The sequence below is a fragment of the Cryptomeria japonica genome, chromosome 4 (assembly GCF_030272615.1).
Source record: "Cryptomeria japonica chromosome 4, Sugi_1.0, whole genome shotgun sequence".
NCBI classification, from domain to species: domain Eukaryota; kingdom Viridiplantae; phylum Streptophyta; class Pinopsida; order Cupressales; family Cupressaceae; genus Cryptomeria; species Cryptomeria japonica.
In genome coordinates, this window is record NC_081408.1 from 141506040 (window position 1) to 141526230 (window position 20191).

Here is a 20191-nt window from a genome sequence, read left to right on the forward strand (position 1 = left end):
TTGAAAATTGAAATACATTTACAGTTATAGGTCTTCCTTCTATCTATAACAATCTTTAAAATATGCTTTTCAATAATACCATTTTTCAAGTGTAGATACAAATATAGGAAAAAATATTTAATTGATCCCATCCTTTTATTAAATCAACATCAAATTGTATAATATGTAAGTTTTATATTCATCTCATCACTTTAATTATTTCTATCTAAACATAATTAAATATATATATATGAATCAATCCCAATTTCTTCAAAAAAATCAAATTGTGTGTCTGACACTTAAGTATCTGCTTATTAAAAAAATATTTTTCAATATTTTTTAGATTGATTAGTAATAGGTTTGTTAGGGTTCCTATTCATATAAGTAACAAAGATACATAAAATATACAGTAAGACATGATCATATAATTCTAATGAAACATTAAAATTTGAAAAAGACTTCATAAAAAGATTGTTTCAAACAAGTAAAATAGTAAAATAAAAGAAAACAAAATTATATGACTTAAGTATTTTCTCATTAAAAAAGCCCTTTTCAATATTTTTTAGATTGATTAGTGGTAGGTTTGTTGGGTTCTTATTCATACAAGAAATAAAGATAAATCAAAAGTACAATAAGTCATCATGATATAACTCTAACAAAATTGAAAAAAAAATAAAACAAAAGAAATATTGAAATAAAATAAAACAAAATTATAATAAAAAATTTGAGAACATTTTTAAAATCATCTCTAATCTATTGTATTCCTTTAGTTAATTAAGAAACTTCCAACTTGAATCTCTTCACCTATAATTTCCATCCACACTTCTTAAAAATCTATACAAACTCCCCAAAAATACCTAATATAAATTTTCTTTAAAGTAAAATTAAATAAAATTCTCCCTCTAAATTATTGGAAAACGAAATTCTATATTAGTAATCCTCTTGAACATATACCTCATTTTCAATATTGTCAAGGAGTAAACTATCTCCAATATTAAAAAATAAACTGATTAATTTCAAATTGTAAATTAATTAACTATAAATATAAATCATAGAAATTGAATATGTAATTATTTGTGAGTTCAATAAAATATAATATTAAATTTTAATCTAATTTTAGATAGAATACAAAATTTGTAATTATTTATGACTTCAATAAAAGCAAAAAAAATATGTAATTATTTATTGTAAATTTCTTAGGATGGAGATTATGAGTATAGAACAAGGAGTAATGAGTATGGATAATTTGGTGTCCATAGAAATGGTAGAAGATATTGGACTAGGTTGGATAAACTAGTCGCACCCATACAAGCCTAAATGGTTCCAACAATGAGATGAGATATTATAGCAGAAAAATATTTGGTAAGGTTCAACATAGGTGCATATTATGATGAGGTGATATGTGACATTGCATTGATGGCTGTGTGTCATGTATGGTGTAGGCATATGATTAGAATTTAGAGGAATAACACCTACAATATAATAATATGTATAGAAGATAAAATTTGATGCCCCTTTAAGGATAAGTGAGGGATAATTTTAACGATATAGGTCATGATGAGAATGTACATGTTTTAAAAAAAATATGTTTTAAGATCAATCCTTCATAGATCTTATCAAACATTGGTGAATTGATCTTCTAAAAATAAGAAGCACCAATATGTATGTTCCAATAAAAAGCTCATAATCATAAGAAAATCCACAAAGATTAGAATAATAATAATTTTTTTTAAGAAAATTATGTTGAAAAGGAAGCCTGATATAGAACTAAACACTCTCAATAGATTAATCATTCTTAGAGGGATGAACTAGGATAAATTCATGAAGGAGACATATTTTATCTCAAAACTAATAGATTTCCAAGCAAAGAAAATAAAATCTAGAGGCAAAAAAACCCTTGAGAAATTTAGCTACCTAAAGGTGAAAAGAATCCAAAACATTTTCATAGAAGTTGAAGCTCTTCTGCATGACTTCTTATTATTATTTAAATCATGCAAAAATAACACGATAATAATTAAGGGAAATTTCATGGTCATCATTTTATGTATATAGAAAGGATGCACTACTAATTGAATAATAAACATCACTTTGAATGAAGTTTGTGTTATACTAGGTAATTTAACATCTTTAATTTTCACACACTGCAATTGATGGTTGGCCTAGCCCTAGCAAGATATGAGATTAATAGCAATCTGGATGTTTGTACAATGATTCCACCTTCTATGAAAATTCCTTGACGTCATGTATAAATTAATTCTTATGTTGGAGTGATACTTCCCACACATTTGGTTTAGCTCAAGAGGGTTTTCATCTTATTATTTTTTGTTAGATGCTTCACACTCTTTAGCTATATGATCATTTGTTTCACTCTTTCCCTCCTTTCTAGGCTCTTTGTGGTACTCAAACACTCACAATAGAGTTGCTAATTCACTTTGGTGGTGAATTATAGTAGATGACCATCTTTGTGGAGATCAACAAAGCTCGATTGAGAAAAAAAATTCTTCTTCAAAGCTGGTGAGATTGTGCCTACCATTTTAGAAACGCTTGGTATGGATCTCATCAAAAGATTTAGTTGATACAATGTCAATGTTGATATCTCTTTCATATTTATGTTTAATATCTATACCTTGATTAGTGGCAAGGAACTCATCAATACCATGAAACAATATTACATTTGAAATAAGAGTATAATAATATGAAATAACATTGCTCTTCTAACTTTCAGTACTCTTTCTTTCAAAAGATTTGAATGTCATAGATTTGCTTTGATTGATATTGTTTGTGCCGTTAAGTTTAGGTTGATTGTATTGAATAAAAAATTTAAATATTTAAGATTCTCCATGAACCTAAGAAGACGTCCTCGACCCATTTTGTTAATATCCTGCAATCAGGGCGTTCCATGAGGACTATTCCTTCGAGGCATTTTGTCAAACAGTTTCATGTGCCTTTCCTATGCTTCTACATTTTGTATATGTAAAAATCATGGCACTCTATCAAATAATTCTTCAAGCCATTCTGTCAAGCAGTTCGAAGGCTAACACATTTTGCATACATCTCTGCCAGGGCAGTTTCAGCTACAACATATGACAGGGCTCCTCTATCATTTAAGCGATGATGGATGTCCATACCCTATTCCAAAGCTCCCATTTTCGCGTGGGCTGGGATGATACTAGCAAAGGTTGTGGAGTTTGGGTTTAAACCCACCAATCGCATTTGGTTGAGAGTTTCTGAATCCTATTCAACAAATGCATTTTGTGCATATCCTGCAATCATAGCATTTATATTTTTTTGAGGCATCTGGTCAAACAGTTCGTGTGTTGCGTCTATGTTTCCCCATTTTTCATACATGTCTAACAGATTATTTCCAGCTGTAACATCTCACAATGTTAGCCCTTTTGTTATGCTTTGATGCATACCGATACCCTGTTCCAAAACTCCCATTTTGGCAGAGGCGAGTAGTACGCTGAAAGATAAAATTGATTAAAATTGATTGATATGGAATCCTGTTGCATCAACTGCATCGTGAGGATAGCCATGCCTTCTATCTGTTGAAGAATCCATTTGCGTAAAGCAAGAAAGGCCCTGAAAATAACTCAGAAGCTATGGCATGGATGTAAATCTATGCAACTGGTAAAATTGGAATTCCTGAGAGAGACAACTGGAACGACCCGCTTTATTTATGCGAGAATGTTTTCAAACTTTTGCGCGGGATCGTTGTTCAAATTAAAAGTTAACGACGACTCTTATTTGGACGGGACCGAGACGTTAGGCGAAATAAATGGCGGAAAAATGTTATAAACGGGAAATCTCTATTGAGCGGGCTCGGCCACCTAAGCAGTCAACGCTTAGAGTGTTCCGGTTAAGCCCGGTCGTCTTTTCATCCTGCTGGGACTCGCCAATTCGTTTTACCTGCCTACATAAACAAGTAGTCCACAATTCAGAGGGCCTGAGTAAAACTTCTATACAAGTTGATCTGATTGGGAAGTGATTATGGGTATGGAAGGATGAAAAGGAGATAGTAACCTTGGATGCACTATCTCGAGCAGCAAATGCAAGGAAGTCTGCACATGAAACCACTTGAGGGCATATGGCCTCAATTTCCATTTTTCTTCATCTATCACTTCAAACCCTTGAAGGCTGGGAAAATTTGCAGGTGACTCTTTCTCTGCTTTGTTCTTGGTTGTGGAGTCTATGAGAATTGAACCATTGCAACTGTAGAATTTTGAACCTAACCTATCCTCTCTGAATCATCTGATTAGCAAATAATAACAGTAAAAAGAATAAATTGCAAAAAGAAATCACAATTCAGAATTAAAAACAAAGTACCTTATTTTTTTGGAATTGCAACACCAATTTATTTATTGAAGCTTAATTAAAAAATTACATAGAGGCTATATATATAAAGAATTTGCAGCCTAAAAGAATTAATAATAACTACAGTTCTAAATATATTCCTAGCATTGCATGGAAAGCTACTAAGGCTCGCAAACTAAAAAAAACAAATTACTCCCTAAATTAAGAATACAATAAGTGCATGCACAACATGCTTTATTTACTAAAAAACAAACTCATGCAAAAAACAAAACTAAAAATAGTCCTAAGGATTAAATGTTGGAGTACATGCTTTATTTGCATGAATAAACAAAAAACTATTAACTAAATTAATCTAGTTGCATGCTAGAGCAGCATCAGTTATCAACATACTCCCCCTTGATGCTGAGAGGGCTCACAATCTTATCTCGTAGTGTTATAAACTGAGCTTTCGCAACTGCTTTGGTGAATATATCTGCTAGTTGATCTTGGGTGTTGATGTGCTTCAATTCGACATCCTTCTTCTGCACCAAATCTCGTATGAAGTGATATTTCAAATCAAAATGCTTTGTTCTACTGTGATGATCCAGATTCTTAGCTAACTTGATGGCACTCACATTGTCACAATAAATTACTGTAGGCTGAATTTGTTTTTCTCCAATTTCTTCCAAAACTTTTCTGAGCCAAAGAGCTTGTGTACCTACTGAGGTAATTGCACCATACTCCGCTTCTATAGATGAGAGGGCAACAATACTTTTCTTTTTCGAGCTCCAGGTAATCAAACCAGAACCAAAAGAAAAATAATTTCCAGATGTAGATTTACGGTCATCCATACTACCTCCCCAATCTGAATCACTAAAGCCTACAAGATTGAACTTTTTAGAAGAGTAGTAATGAATACGGAAACTTAAATTCCCTTTCACATACCTCAAAATCCTCTTGGCTGCCTTCATATGTATTTTAGATGGATTTGTCATATACCTTGAAACAAGTGAAACTGAATAGGCAATAACAAGCCTCATGTGGATTAGAAACATCAAGCTCCCTACAATACTTTTGTAAGTTTTCTCATCAACTAAATCAACACTATCATCTTGACATAACAAAACTCCATGAGCACTTGGAGTGGAGGCAGGGTTACAATCAGTCATATTAAATGTCTTCAGCATATCCTGTGCATACTTTGTTTGACAAATGAAAATCTCATCCTTACTTTGATAAACCTCCATTCCTAGAAAATATTTCATCAAACCAAGATCTTTCATCTCAAATTCTTTCATCATAGCAGCTTTGAATTCATCTTTCATCTTAGAACTACTACCCATATACAAAAGATCATCAACATACAAACTTATGATGAGGATATCAGTACCTTCTTGTTTGTAGTAAAGGGTAGGATCACTCTTACTTCTTTGGAAGCCATTCTCCTAAAAGTATCCATCAATCCTAGCATACCATGCTCTTGGTGCTTGCTTGAGGCCATACAAAGCCTTCTTCAACCTGTAGACATAATTATCTTTTCCTTCAACTTCAAAACCTTGTGGCTGCTCCACATATACTTCCTCTTCTAAGTACCCATTCAAGAAGACACTTTTCATGTGCATATGATGTATGCTCCACTTCTTCTAAGCTGCTAATGAAATTAACATTCTTAAGGTCTCTTGTCTTGCTACTGGTGCAAATGTCTTTTCATAATCAATTCCATACTTTTGTGCGAAGCCTTTAACAACTAATCTCACTTTGTGTCTTTCAACACTCCCATCAATGTTAAACTTGGTCTTGTCGACCCATTTGGTGCCAATCCTTTTTTTGTCATGTGGAAGTTCTGTTAACTCCCAAGTATCATTCCTGTGAATGGAATCCATCTCTTCTTCCATGGCTTTCACCCAAACCTCATTAGTACATGCATCTTCGAAACATGATGGTTCAAAATCAGCCTTGGCTAATAAAGCAAAATTCACCGTCTCACCTATTGGGTTTTCTTTATGTACTTGATTTCCACTCCTCTAGTAGATATCACTCAATTTACTTACCTTCCTTGTAGAACTTGGAGAAGAAGTTGGATTTGAACTTGGTACTGAAGAACTTGATGAAGGGCTGCTCGGTGGAGTTAAACCACTAGATACAGAAACATTAGTTGGCTACTCATGATCAATATCAACAATTATATCATCATTCAAAACAGATTTTGGCTTCTCAACATGGCCTTTTTGATGACCATAAACTCCCCCTTCATCAAAAATCACATCTCTTGAGATAATAAGCTTGTTAGTGAGGGGATTATACAATCTATAAGCATTTCTTTTCTCACTATATCCAATAAAAATACATGACTCACTCTTTGCATCTAACTTCTGTCTATTTTGATCAGGTACATGCACATAAGCTGAACAACCAAAAACTTTGAAATGATTAACATTAGGCCTTTTTCCATACCAAGCTTCATAAGAAGTCATCTTTTCTAGTGCACTGGTGGGGCTACTGTTGAGAATGTACATTGTTGTAGCAACTGCATCTCCCCAATAAGAATTGCTCAATCCCTTGGTTTGTAACATGCACCTTGCCATTTCAACCACAGTACAATTCTTCCTTATAGCTAATCCATTCTATTGAGGTGTGTATGCAGTAGTAAGTTGCCTCTTGATGCCATTAAAATCACAATAACTTTAGAAAACCTTTGAGAAAAACTCTCCTCCAGGATCAGTCCTTAAACATTTGATCTTGCACCCTTTCTCATTTTCTACAAGGGCTTTAAACTTCTTGAATGTATCCAAAGCTTCATCTTTGGCCTTCAAAAAATATACCCAACAATTTCATAAGTAATCATCAATAAAAGTGATGAAATATGATGACTTACCCAAACTCTTAGTCTGCATAGGACCACATATATCTGGATGAACAAGCTGAAGTGGATGATGAGCCCTCCATGCATTGCCCTTTAGAAACTTTTCTCTTGCATGCTTTCCTTTAGCACAACCTTCACAAACCTCCTTGTGTTCCTCAACCTTGGGCAACCAAAAACTAATGCATGTGAGGTTATAAACTTCAAACTATGAAAATTTAAATGCCCATATCTGAGATGCCATAACCAACTTGAATCCTCATAAGCCATATTTGCCAAACTATTGTTATGTTCACCAAACCTCAAGGGGAACATCCTATTTCTTGTCATAGGAACAACACTGATCACCCTATTATCCTTATTCTTATCATAGATAGTACAAGTCTTATTCTCAAAGACTACTTTATAATTTTTCTCACATAGCTACCCAACACTTAACAAATTATGCTTCAATTATGGAGTATAATAAATATCATGAACTCTTTATACCCTCTTTTGTTTGGACCTCCATAGCTCCTTTGGCAGCAACCTTCAATGATTTATCATCACCAAGCTGGATCTTGGATTTGAAACTTCCATCCTTTGTTGAGAACAACTTCTCATTTCCTGTCATATGGTTAGAGCATCCAGAATCTAGGTACCAAACATCTTTACTAGTATTTTCATCCTTGGCATAAGACAAAAATAAGTGGTCAGGAGGATTGCCACTACTTTCTTGAGCATAGTTAGCACTTTTACCTTCTTTCAATTTGCATTTGCTTTCAAAGTGGCCATACCTATTACAATGGTAACATTGAACATTTCTCTTATCAAATTTGCCTCTACCTCTTCCTCTCGAACCACCTCTTCCTCTTCCTCTTAAAATTTTTTGGCTTTGCCCTTTACCTTGGCCTTGATTGATTTGGGCACTACTGTTGCTTGCATCTTCATTTTTTGTGATTAGCAATTTAGAGGAAAACACTTTCTCTACAGCTTCAAAATAATCTTTCAATCTTTCTTCACGAGACATCAGGGATCCAACTGGTTGATCAGAATGTAGTTTTGTCAAATCCTTTCTTTCTTCTATGATTATTGCTACATGATTCCATTTGGGTGTCAAAGATCTCAACACCTTTTTAATCAAAACTTCATTGCTTACAATTTCCCCAAGTGTAGCCATTTTATTGACCACATCTTTGACTCTAACACAATAATCACTTACACTTTCAGCTTCTTGCATCTTCAAATTTTCAAACTCTCGCTTCAATGTCTGAAGGTTGACCACTTTAACTTGATCATTACCCTGGTAAGCTTCTTGTAGAGTCTTCCAGACATCTTTGGCAGTTGTTGCTCCTAATATTCTTGGAAATAAGCTCTTATCAAGAGCTATCTAAATGTGAAACAAAGCTTGAGCATTCTTTTTCCTTCCTTCCTTTCTTGCTGTTCTTTCATTGGCTGTAAGGGCATTCCAATCAGCTGGCTCCTCATAACCTGATTCAATAATCTCCCACAAATCTTTTCCAATAAAAAAGGTCAGCATCTTAATGCACCAATAATCATAATCATTCCCATCAAATTCTGGAACAGGCATATGGTTAGAATTCGACATGATTAACTTTGGTGAAATTCCAACAATAAACTTTAACCCAAAAACAATTTTACCTGCTCTGATACCACTTGTAGAATTTTGAACCTAACCTATCCTCTCTGAACTAGCTGACTAGCAAACAATAACATCAAAAAGAATAATTGCAAAAAGAAATCACAATTCAGAATAAAAAACAAAGTGCCCTGATTGTTTGGAATTGCACACACCAATTTCTTTGTTGAAGCTTAATTACAAAATTACATAGAGGCTGTATATATAAAGAATTTGCAGCCTAAAAGAATTAATAATAACTGCAGTTCTAAATATATTCTTGGCATTGCATGGAAAGCTACTAAGGCTCTCAAACTAAAAAAACAAATTACTCCCTAAATTAAGAATACAATAAGTGCATGCACAACATGCTTTATTTACTAAAAAACAAACTCATGCAAAAACAAAACTAAAAATAGTCCTAAAGATTAATGCATGCTGGAGTACATGCTTTATTTGCATGAATAAACAAAAAACTATTAACTAAATTAATCTAATTGCATGCTAGAACAGCATCAGTTATCAACAGCAACCCCATAAACATCACCTTGCTATATAAGTTCAAACAATTAATACTTAATGAGAAGATCTTTAAGGGCGATTTGCTTACTCTAACAAAGCAGTCGTGGAAGTGCATCCTGATTAGAGGAGCTGCTAATGTAGGTTCTTCTTTTAGGGCTTTGGAGACGGTTCTCTTTATAATGGATTCCGCTTGAGGACATTTATGGCGGTAATAACCCACCTTCAGCCCATTCGCCTGCGCATAGACAGAGCATAAGTAGAATGCCATGGTGGTAATAATCAACAAGAATGTTGAAGTCTTTATTCGGCCGTAGCAATATATTAGGAACAGTAAGAAGCTAGGCTTGCTTTCGGCCTATGAGAAAAACTTTGCAGAACTACTTTTGAAGAACGAAGGCTTGAATGGTTGGGCTATGCTTAAGTTGTTATTGTTTCATTTCAATTCTGTGATGTCTCTTTTTATACCGATCTTACCGATGACATAGTCTACTAGGAATGAGCTGTCTAAGCCAGACTTGAAGGAGTCTATTTATTAAAATAATTGTCTCTGTCTCCGACTTTGATTTACTGGATTGTATACATATTGACTAATTACAAACGAACCCAACGCGCAAATCCGTTTATTGCAGCCGCTTGCAGGCATCTCTTGATAGCAATTGATTGTTGACCATGAAAGCTGATTTTTTAAAGCTTCCTTCGATTAAATGAATATAAAACGATTGTTAACGATAACAGTTAAAAGTATGTAAAATGACTATAGACTAATTCAAATGGGAATGAATTGAATTGCATCAGAGTAAAAGAAATTTCTCCTCATCACAGACACAATGCTCCTCATCACAGACACAATGCTGACTAGCTTACGATATTGATACGTAATTATGTTTAAACTATAATCGATATTATCTATGAAACCGACCAAGCAAGAAAATGTCAAATCTTCGCCAGCCGTAGATATAGCTTATTTGGAAACACCACTGTGAAAATTTCGAATAGACAAGGGAGAATTTATTATAAAGAATACAATGGTTTAAATCACACATATTAAGCTTATATTTCTAAGCTTAAAAGTGTTAAACAGTGAGAGTTGATTAATATTGTCTTACGTTTGAATATTAGCTAATTTTAAGTAAGAATTTTTTTTATTTTTTTTTGTTTAATTCATTTTCAGTAACATCATTAAATTTATTATTTACTATATAGATTATTATAAAAGTAATTATAAAAATTTAATAGATGTGTTTAAATATTTTTGTGAGTTGTCTTTTAAAATTTGTGAAAATACGAAAGTCAATATATATGTATAATTATCTTTTAAAACTATTTGACATAAAAAAGGACATAATAATTTCTATAAACGATCTACTAGATGTGTGAACTATGTAGATAACACCCATTTATCATATCTTGTGTAATCTTTCAAACTAAGTTTTCTTGTTTGTAACATTCTAATATGTAGAATTATTAATATTTTACCATAAAATATCTTATTTATAAACATCTCTTTATATGTCTTTCGAATCAAAACACCTTCCTCAATAACCTTGTATTTTTCATATTCATTTCAAATTCAGTTTGAAGAGACTATCTTGAGTGTAATAGTTGATATACAAACAATGTATTTTTCTATCAAAATTGATAAATTATCAAAATGAAACATGTTCATATCTATAATATTTGTTTCTACCAAAATTGATATATTATCAAAATGAAACATGTTCATATCTATAATATTTATTTGTAACCAATTAGTCTATTTACTCCTTCAAAGGTAAATTTGTGTAACAAAAGTGAAATTAGTTCAAACCTAGAGTGTAAAAATGACCTTGTGATCAATGGATTTTAATACAACTAAATCTCAAGCTAATCTTCTTTTAATTTTCTATTTTACTGACATACATGAACACACTATTCAAGCATACATCCAAGGCTATCCTATATAAGGAGAAATCCTAAATTATGAACATTTAGGTTTGAATCAAGGAACATTAAAGATAATTATGACTAGTCTATGCTAGATTTTTGGATAAGATTGTGTTTTTTATTTTTGCATCAATCTTTCAAATCACACTCCATCATCCATCATCAAGATAGTAGAGAGAGCTAGGAGGCAAAAAATCAAAAACAAAATCCTAGCTCTTTCTACCATCCTGATCATAGATCATGCTACGTGATTTGAAACATTGATGCAAAAACTAAAAAAACACAATCTAATCTAGAAATTCAGCATAGACTAATATTATGGATTGTGGAAATCTTATATCATTAGATAATTATTTCATCAAAATACAAATATTTCTTATACATTGCTTAGGACTATTACATCATTGCTTGGCATATTTTTGTCGCATATTAAACTATTTCAACATATTAAACAAAGGGGAAGTTCTACAGATATTTTTTTATGGATATATATTTAGATGCTTTCGATGAGTAGATTCTAGATGACATGAACCATGCAAATCATGCTCATAGATAGGTGTCAAATCTATTTGGTAAAACATTATTCTCATATTTGATGAATAACAAGAATGTACACAAATTGGCCCTTTGGTTTGAGAAACATAATATCATAGAGTTTTATATCATATTAAGAATATAAATTTGAGAAAATAGACCAAAGTTTAGAGCTTGAAGTAAATTTTATATATTATATTTATACTCTAAACTCAGCTATACAAAGCGAACACAGAGTTAATACAAAAAGTACCTTAATAAATCAACAAAATAATGAAACACAAAACATTTACAAGACAAAACATATTATATATGAAAATATGATATATTTATTTATTAAAAATCATTTATATATCTTCATAATATCCTTACATCTCCAAGTTATTACCCTCTCTATCCTTTATATATCATATATTACATATCTTTCTCATATATCTCCTATTTTCTCATGTTATCTCTTACATCTTCATCCTTTGATAGATTACATCTTTTTCTATAAAAGTATCTATCTAATAAGACATACACATTCAAACTACTTCTAATTTTCATGATGTTCCTTCAGTTTGAATTTGTGCAAGATTTTTGTAATGAAATACAATATAATATGTGGTAATTATTTCTACTCATTTACTTCCTATCAACACGTATCTTTATTCTTTTAATTTTAGTTACTTTTTTGTTTTGCCTAGCCTCTTTTATTTTGTGGTTTAAAGCTACCATATAGCACTTTTTATAAAGTATTTATTAATGTTTTAAATCTTTACATATCTTTTTTATATAAAGAAATTAAAGTAGCTAAAACCATTTTTTATTCTTTACACACACTAGAATATATGTTTTAACTTTCCTATCATGTACAAAAATTATTTAATCATAATAATTAATTAAATAATATAATATTTATATTTTCTAGAGTGAGTCAATATGGTATAGGTATTTAGGTTTTATTTCTTGATCAATACTTCCATGTCTCATTTTTGGTGTCAAAAAGTCAATAGTATTGTTTGTTATTTTATAGGCAAGAAAAATAAATATTAAAAAGAAAACAGAAATATTAAAAAGAAAACAGAAATGAGAAAAAAATAAAAAGTATAAGATGGAATAAAATTGTGAAAGGAAAGTAAAAGAAAATAATAATGAATTAATTTATGTATTATATATAGATATCTCTAAGAAGTTTATAGATACCTAGTTAGTGGTAATTCAATGGGACTAGAGATAGCTTCTTTAGGGCTATGGAATAAATAATTCAAATTAAAATAATATCCCCATATGTGTCACTTTTATCAACATGCTTTTACTTGATTGATATAATTTTCTATAGTGCTAGAAATATGGTAGAATTAGAAAGCAACAATTGCACTCATATGCACACATAAATGGTTTTAATTTAAATAACCTTATGTACATTTGTATTTTAAATATAATTTAAATTTATGTGAAGAACATAGCCTATGTTATAGTTTTATATTAGTTAATATTTCTCTTTAATCAAAATATTTTGAACTCTAACCACTTTACAAATTTCTCTTATATAAATCACATTTTTTTTTTATATTTGTGCAACATGAATAATTATCTCTTGAAAATTTATATCCTCTTTTTAGAATCCATTCAACATAACACTTTAATCAGACCTCATTCATGTATTCATGGTTAATTTTTATTGCAATTAATGTCCTGAAAATATATGATCAAATACATACTTTAAAATCATGACTCTTCATATATAAACTAGGTTATTCAATTTTTTCTTTATAGCATTGTTTTATTTCTCTCGAGTCTTATTTTATTTTATGTTATTTTCATGTCTTTCCAAATTTATTATTTTATATTTAATGAAAAATTTGTATCTATGAGATACCAAATTTTATTTGTTTATGAATTTTCACTTCAATTTACTAAACACTCAATCCATAATTTTCAATAGATCCAGAGGTTCACGTCAACTCTAGACATAATGGTATATTTAAACTATAATCCATCGTCTAAATTAGGCCCATCATTTTGCACAACATGTTTGTATTAGTATTTTTATTTGTTTCCTCTTGATTCCCTCATGGACTTAAAATTTTATCAAGCCATATTACTCTCAACAACTTGTCTCTAAATAAAATCTATTTCACATATTTGCACCTATCAAACCCTATACAAGCATGGAGATGATGGGATTAGTCCACTACACAAATTTTTCTTCTACCCCATCTATGGGAATTTTTTTGAAGGCAAATAGTACACCAATTTTTCCACAACAGCCAACTTGATCCTCTTCCCTAAGAATCCTAGAAGAAGGATCTTGAATGTCATCAACAATTCTCTTTTTCTTAATTTTTTTTGGTAATCTATTTCTCAAACTTCTTATCTCTTTTTCACCTAGACACAAGGGTTGGAACTTGTATCTGAACCTATGGATACACAAAAGAGGACAAAAATGGTGTCATGGCTATATAGGGTCTTGCCTTAGTTAACCTCATTTTTGGTTTTTCCACCTCCATGAATAGCCAAGTTGCATCTGAATTAAAAGTGTGTGCTTTGAACCTTAGGTGTGTATAAGATTGTAGCAAGAAAATAAGTTCATATATGTAAACAAGATCCCTACTCAAGTGTATTAGAGTGAACCCTAGTTGAAATAATCAAAAGGCGATGCATATATCAACTCAAGGATACATGAATCACATAAATGAAAAATGATAAATATTAGGTATGAATCTTTTCCTTTTGCACGTTAGATTTTTGGTTTTTCACTTATAAATATAATCTTCATATTTAGCCATGTAATGGGAAACTGAATGAAAACACATAAGTATTTCTAGGAGCTAATTTACATGGTGTGAAAACACCAAGAAAGGGGTTTCTACCATAGGGATTTAAAGGTAAGATATTCAAAATTTTAGAGTTTTTAATTTTTTTGTAGGGTTATGGATAAAATTTGTTTAATAATAAATGGACAACATAATTTTTCAACCAAAAAATGATTTTTCAAATAGAAAATGATAAATGGACATAGCCTTGAAGATAAAGAGTAGTTTAAAGATCTAAGGTGCATATGTTGCAAGTGACAATATTTCTTAAGGTTATTATTTTGGATTCATAGAGGTGAGTTCTGCCAAAGACTACAAGGGAGCTATCTCTGACCTATGGTCTTGTGTAATTCTCTTTCTTCTCCTAACTAGTTTCTCTCTATTCAATGATAGAAATCTTGCATGTTTTATCAAAACATAAATAATTAATTGCTCTTACCCATAAATATTAAACACAAGTTATTACATTTTTTTATGAAGATAAATAGGTTTTGAGGGGACCATAAACGTCATACAACAAGTTTTAAAGGGACTTGAAACCCACATATTTTTCATGGATCCGGAACCAACACAAGAACACTGCAAAAAAATGCATCAAAGACATAAACTATCCCAAGAACAACCTCACAAATTGAAACAAACATTATAGAGCTAGTGGAAAATGAGAATGTAAAAAATATAACAACCACCACCAAACAAACGCTAGCCTGAAAACAAAAGTAAACCAATACAAACCATGCTGGTAGAAATAATTGATCTAAAAAACAAAGAAGGGGGGTTTCACATACATCCTTAGCCAGCAAGAAGGATTTTCCTAGACTCCCTTAACCCGTAACAAATTCTTTAGGCCAACAAAAGAAAAACCTGATCCTAACAAAAAAAAGACACTGGCCAAAATGGGACCTTGAAAACTGCTAGCATTGAGCAAGCCATTGGAACAAACAAAGACAAAATGGTTTTTCCTACCTCCCTCAACCATGGAAGTGGGTTTTACAAGGATCCCACAACTTGACAAAGCCCAGATCACAAGAGTGGGTTTTAAAAGGCTCCCATAACCTTTATGGAGGAAAAATAAAAGATCTCAAAGTGGTGACCACTAGAATCTTACTGATAAGAATAAAAATGCATACTAGAGCTGGAGGGTTTTGAAATGCCCCCCAAAACTTCAACTCACTCCTAAAGAAACACACAACACCCACCTCCACCTCAATAGAAGGAAGATCATCTTCTAGAACAAACCCTCTCCACCTCTATAGAAGAAGAGGCCACATTCATAGGTTGCACAAAAGAAGACCAAAGATGCTAAGACATAACTAGGAGTGCAAGAGAGTAGGGTTTTAAAAAGGCTCCCAAAACCTTAAAGAGCTAAAGTGCCATGAACCTGTCAAACATCAAGAAGAAATCCTCCACCAAAAACCCCATCTCCATAGGGGAAAAATGACAAAGACACTCAAACCTGGTGCAGAAGGCCAAAAGACATACATATATTAGAAAAAGAGCAACCACAAGACTCAAAAGAGTTCTCACAACAACCCCAAAAGAGAGCCATCCACCTCTATAGGATTGGCAAAGAGGGAGAAGCAAAGAAAGAGAAACCAAAACTTGGCCCTCGCCATCAAGATCTAAGAGAAGAAATAAAGAGCCAAAACATCGACAATTCCCATCCTAAATAGGAAGAAACTATAAAAGCATAGGGGCCAAAGAACATTGCAAAAAGAGCCCCCAAAGAACCAAGAGAATCTCTAGAAATAATAGAAGCCAACCAATCTCCAATAGAGGACCAAGAGAAACCCACGAATAGAGAAGAACCATCGAACCTCATGCAAACCATAAGAGGGAGCACCAAACGAAGAGAAGGAACCCTAAAACAACGAATTCCCTAGAGATCAAGAGGCTCGAAGTAGTAGCTCCCCATGTCGCACAACACGACATGAGAAGAGCACCAAACCACATCCAAAGGTAGAAGCAATCCCCATAGAAATCATCACAAAATAATGGACCTGAGGAATCTGCAACCCACACCCACCAAACCCCAACTGTCTCATGTAGGATAAACAAGCCTTCCCTACAGAGCACCAAAGACAACCCAACATGAAAAGCAAGACAAAAGGGAGGTGAAACGTAGAGAGCACAGAGAAAAAAGAATAGAATCATCATCATCATCACCATCTTCACTCTCCTCTAAAATCTTAACAGAAAATCTAGTTCTCACTTTCCTCTCGCTCTCAATCCAACTTGCTGATAATTGCATTTTTATTTTTGATTAAGATAAAACGGGTTTTACAAGGACCCAAAACCCAAATCTAAACAAAAGAAAATTAAACCAATAGCGAAATAGAGTACAAACAATAGCCAAACAACATCAAAAACAAGAGAAATGCCCCACAACACCCAACAAAAAAAATAAAGAAACCTGAGTAAAACAACCAATAGCACAAAGTAAAGACTAGCCAAGAGCTTGCATGAGCTCATAAGTTTTTTGGACTATATTCTTGTTTATTTCTTCAAGATCCTTCATGATGAATCTCATGGGGCTCTTCTCCCAGTTCCTACTTCTAGCAATAGTAGAAGATCTAGTTGAAACCTGCATATCCACCCCGTATGAGTTTATCTCCCAAATTCTTCTTTTTCGACTTGGTAGTTGAAGGCAGCACATTGTTGAGCGATTGGGCTCTCTAAATAGAAATTTTCTCCATTACCTTTTTAAGACCTTCCACACTATTATTCATAGCCTCTTTTCCTATTTGCACAAAACCCTTGAGATTGCCCTTTAATTCCACCATACTCTTCTCCAGATTAGCAATTCTTGACTCATGCTCAGTTATCATAAACCTCACATCTTCAGTTAATTTTTTTGTTATTCTCGGGAGCTTGTCAGTTTTGTCCGGCATAAGGTTCTTTGTAAAGGTGTTGATTACGTCTTTAATGTCGTATTTTATGAAGGCAATTTCACTAATTACCCAACAAAAACACTTCTTGCTATTGGTGGAATTAGCCAAGAGCATTTCAAAATCCATTTCATCCTTTTTGTTTTCTCTTGGGTCCACATTAAGGGGAATATCCAGTTAGATTTCATCTTCCCCTTTACCCTTTGATTCCACCGCTTTCCCCCCTTTTTTCTTTTCCAAGCTCTAAGGGCCCAACTCCTAGGGTTTAGAAGGGGGGGTTTCCAACTAGTAATTGCATTTTTGTTATTAGTTAATAAAATAATTGAAATACTCTGAAATTTATTTCTTAGGAGACATTTGAGTAACATTACCACAAGTTGCATATCCAACATGGCTGAAACAAACAAATTACTTAGCAAAGTTTTGATAGCTTGCATCTAAAATATCGTCATCATTGTCTCAATTGAAACAAGAAATCATATGAACAAGATCAACACCATCAACACAAGTAGTCCATACAAAATTATAGATCTCATCATGTACATCTTTTTGTTCAATAATTTTTATATTTTCAATACATTTGAATATTTTAAAACCAAAATATCCAGTTTCCACAAAATTAATTAACTTTTCAATGTTGATAATAGTAAATGATTTATTAATCAATGTAATATTTTTGCAGCTTATCACATATTGGAATCTACGTTATTGGAGTTGAAAGATAGAGAAAAGGAAAATGAGTGGTTTCAAAATTTTGAATTTCTAGATTTTCTTAAATAAGTTTTATAAAATATTATTTGTAAATTTAAATATAGATATCTCTTCTCAAATTCAATTGAATATAAATTTAAAATGTGTTTCCATTGCACCAGTGTTAAATCAGAAATGGAATAAGATTAGATTTGAAGAAATAATCTTAAAAATTCAAAACTAATGGTTGGCCTCTAAATTAGAAGTTGGATATCTCAATAAAAGTTGAAAATGTGGTTGACGAGGCAGCCTGAACACCACAGCCTTACTTGATTCGAAAGAGAATAAATGAATACAAAGTATTTTGATGAAATTAAAACAGAATATCGAAATGAATATATCGTCACAAGACGATGCGGCAGTTCTTTCTTATTTCACCGGCCGATCCCGTCAACACACCGATACTCCCCATCTTCACCATGGATTCACCAAATTTGTTACGCCAACTAGATGGATTCACCACGTTACCCTTCACCATATTTCGTGTGGAAGGAGTTGAAAGTAAGGTTTGATCCGATGTTAATAATCCTCGCTTTCTATAAAGCTGTGTGTAATATTTGTTGTCAAGCCGAGTGGGGGTAATTTCCTCCAAAGCTACGGTTGGGTCGGGAGTATCAGCAGGTGGGCAAGTAAGCCTTAGTCGCTGCGCCAGTTAAAAGTCCAGTGTGGGGTCCGCAGCGCCTGTGTTGTTGAAGTTGTAAAGTCTGTCACGAAATGAAGAGCAATGTGATACACCAATGGAGTGTGCACCTGCATCCAAATGCGATGATCCATATCTTCCTTATTAGAAAACTATGAAATGAGACGAAAAAATGTCTTTAATCTCTGCCAGAAGTAATTCTTGATCAAAATTTTAATGCTACCCACCTGAAAGAGTTACCATATCTTCCTGTGATAGACCTTTCTTCTCAAATATATCCGTTAACTCTTGGACGTTGAAAGATGGAGGAGGTAAGTTCCCGATGATATCCTCTTCTTTAGAGATTCTCCCGTCTTTTCGACCGGCTGGGACTCGCCAATTCGTTTTACCTGCCTGCAAAAACAAGTAGTCCACAATCCGGAGAGACTGAGTAAACTTTCTATACAAATTGCTCTGATTGTTAAGCTATTATGGTTATGACAGGAGTGAGTAAAAAGAGATAGCAACCTTGGATGCACTATCTCGAGCAGTAAATGCAATGATGTCTGCACATGAAACCACTTGAGGGCAAATGGCCTCAATTTCCCGTTTTGCTTCATCTATCACTTCAAACCCTCGAAGGCTTGGAAAATTTGCAGGTGACTCTTTCTTCGCTTTGTTGTCGGGCATGGAGTCTATGAGAATTGAACCATCGCAACCCTGTAAACATCACCTTATTATATAAGTTCAAACAATTAATACTTAATGAGAAGATCTTTAAGGGAGTTTGGCTTACCCTAACAAAGCAGTCGTGGAAGTGCATCCTGATTAGAGGAGCTGCCAATGTAGGGTCTTCTTTTAGGGCTTTGGAGACGGTTCTCTTTATAATGGATTCCGCTTGAGGACATTTATGGCGGTAATAACCCACCTTCAGCCCATTCGCCTGCGCATAGACAGAGCATATGTAGCATGCCATGGTTGTAATAATCAACAAGGATGTTAAAGTCTTCATTCTTGTGGATCTCTGCCTTCGGCCGTAGCAATATATTAGGAACAGAAAAAAGCTAGGCTTGCTTTCGCCCTTTGAGAAAAGCTTTGCAGAACTACTTTTTGAAGAACGAAGGTTTGAATGCTAGGGCTATGCTTAAATTAATGTTGTTTCAATTCAATTCTGTAATGTCTCTATTTATACCGATCATACCCATGACATAGTCTACATAGAATGAGTTGTCTAAGCCAGAGTTGACAGAGTCTATTTATGAAAATAATTGTTTCAGGCGTCGACTTTGATTAGGTGGATTATATGCATATTGACTAATTACCAGCTAACCCAACGCGCAAATTCGTTTATCGCATCCGCTTGCAAACATCACTTGAGAGCAAATATTGTTGACCATGAAAGCT

At 33.0% G+C, this 20191-nt stretch overlaps 1 pseudogene; it reads right to left on the reverse strand.

Moving 5' to 3' along the window:
• Window positions 1–18511: 18511 nt before the first annotated feature.
• LOC131074063 (peroxidase 5-like) lies at window positions 18512–19763 on the reverse strand (annotated as a pseudogene).
• Window positions 19764–20191: the final 428 nt, after the last annotated feature.